This window comes from Poecilia reticulata, linkage group LG23 (assembly GCF_000633615.1).
Source record: "Poecilia reticulata strain Guanapo linkage group LG23, Guppy_female_1.0+MT, whole genome shotgun sequence".
Lineage (NCBI taxonomy): Eukaryota > Metazoa > Chordata > Actinopteri > Cyprinodontiformes > Poeciliidae > Poecilia > Poecilia reticulata.
In genome coordinates, this window is record NC_024353.1 from 16,491,827 (window position 1) to 16,494,445 (window position 2,619).

Below are 2,619 nucleotides of genomic sequence, written 5' to 3' on the forward strand. Positions count from 1 at the left end.
CACACACACACACACACACACACACACACACACACACACACACACACACACACAACACATTTAAACAGTGTTCAAAATGTCAAATGAACTCTGACTGGATCCTATTATGTTTCCCTCCAGATAAGAATGTGCAGTGCGTCTCTGAGGCTGATACAAACCACCCAGTCAAGGTTAAAAAATAAAACGGCCTCAAAGTGTAACAAATACGAGGTGACTCGCGCGCCGCTGCGCCGGTGACGACACGGTGCTTTCAGGGACCATGAGATGTCATTTACAGAGCAGCGCGCGCAGGCGGCAGTCAACAAATGACGCCGCGTGGCGCTCTGCCGTGCACTCAGTCACCGCTGACTGTTTTTTTTTTGTTTTTCTTCACACAAACTCATTGCTGTGAATTACATAGAAACGTCGGCCGGCCACCATCTCCGCCCTGCCTCCATTTCAGAGATCAAACGCCGACTATAAATCTGTTCCCATGAACATTAGGAGACAGCAAGCAGATAATAGGTTTATAGCTTGAAGGCCACTTGAGAAAATACACACGCCTTACCATTACATGGCTATCACACTCCACAGTCGGGTCAATTTCCTTCCACGTATCTCTCCAGTTACCTTGTGTTCGCTGGGAAGCCAAAAAAAATATTTCTGCTTTGCTGTATGATGTGAGGGAAAAAAAAAATCATTTTATTAAAGTAAAAACGAAACTTTTGTCTTTTCTTCCTTGTTGTTCTCAAACTTTTAGTTGTGACATCATTGACTGTATTGTTCTGGTACCTGCAGAATTTCACCCTTTCATTCACGATTTTGGGACAGTGATGTGCTTTCTGGTTTTCTTCTCATAAAAAGTAAAAAAAAAAAAAAAAACTTCACCCCTCACTGCATGTAGATGCATTTTAAAATGCAACATCAGTCCAATACTGATGTTCCTCTTGTGTCTGATAACCAATATTTGCCGATATTTTATAAATTTCCCTACACTTTTGACACCATGAAAAGCTTTTTAGCTTCAGTTAAAACCCCCACAATCCTTCACTGCATCACTGTCACATGATCAAACAGGTGCCATGTTTGGTATTTGTTTTCTCCCCTCTGCTTCCAGAAACACGAACTGCAAAAAGCTGGAAATCAATACTGACTGTTAGTATCGACCCAGTTTTACTTATTGGACCGATACGATTTCTTTAAAAAATGACTAACAGTGGCCAAAATGATATGGAAAAATGACTGGCATTGGCTGATACCAATGTATGTTTAAAAATGGGTTAATGTCGTCTTATGGATATGTTAAAACTTGACTAATATTGACGATACCAATGCCAATGTCATGCCGATATATCGTGCATTATGATTCAGGACTTCATTCACTGCAAATCCCCAGCCAGGTGTTTGATAAACACAATTTCTCTCAGAAGTTAGACTTTTTGGCTCTGTAAACATTACATTTCTGTGTTTGCATTGGAGGTGGGATGAACAAAGTCCTCCCCAGCACGCTCATGTCAAATATAGTCTGCAGTTTGTTGCTTGGAACAGAGTTTTCTGAATTATGTTTTATATTTCGATGCTTTTCTGTAGAAACTACTCTTCTAAGAGTTTGATTTTTAATCCATCAGAGTGACGAAGTTGCTTCTTTACATGTTAAAGGTGACATTCATTTTTACTTATGATAATATTTTCTCTCCCCTGCTTTTGAAGTTATATAATCCAGGAAACATCTTACAAGTCTATTATTCATAAAGCTAATTTTCTTAGAAGTGAGTTTTTAAGAATGGACAAACAGGAAGATGGTAATTAAACTCATCAGTTTCTAATTGCAGAGCACATTAAAACATGTCTTTTTTTTTTTTTCCCCTCCCACTCAGAATTCCTCTGCGATTCTGTTGGGTACAACAAAACCTTCATAAAAGGTCATGTTTGCCCAGCGAAAATAAACTTAATTACACAAATAATCTGAGATCCCTGATGAGGTTTAGCCGATCTATATGTCAGCGCAGCCGGCGGATGAGAGGCGCGAGGCGGCAAATGAGGCAGAAACGCAGCTTGTAACGCTGTACGCGTCCGCCATGCGATACGGCGGTTGTTCCGGTAATCACCGTGCCGCTCCTGCATCCTTGTTTGAAATTTGATCGTGGCCTGTCAGTGATAACGGCCCGCGCCAGATGGTTTTACGCAGCGCGGCCTCGGCTTCATGCACACTTCATTAGGGAGAGGAGAGGGGATGCGGCGGGAAGAGACGCACTTTTGGAGAGATGAATTCGGTGCGGAAGCAGCAGCTCTTCTCCTGCCGCCCCATCACTCCTAGAAGCGAAGGACGAGAGGAAAGGGGCTTAAGCTGCAGATGCTCAGGGTGTCACGAGCATTGATAACAGTGCAGTGAAAAAAAGGACTTTTATGTATTTGTCTCCTCTACAGATTCTGGTTTGTGTCACACCTAAATGTGTCAAATCATCAAATGTCATCAAACTTAATTATCACACAAAGATAACCGAGTAAATAGATGATACAGTTCTCAACACTGCAAAAACACAACATTTTTACCAAATATTTTTGGTCTTGTTTCGAAGTGCAAATGTATGAGTACAGTTAAAAAAAATATCAATCCAACTTAAAAGTAACTTTTCTGAA

General features: G+C 41.0%; 1 protein-coding gene across 3 annotated transcripts in view; it reads left to right on the forward strand.

Moving 5' to 3' along the window:
• The window catches only part of tafa2 (TAFA chemokine like family member 2), a 70,915-nt gene that overhangs the window by 48,513 nt on the left and 19,783 nt on the right, over positions 1–2,619 (forward strand). The window lies entirely within an intron of this gene.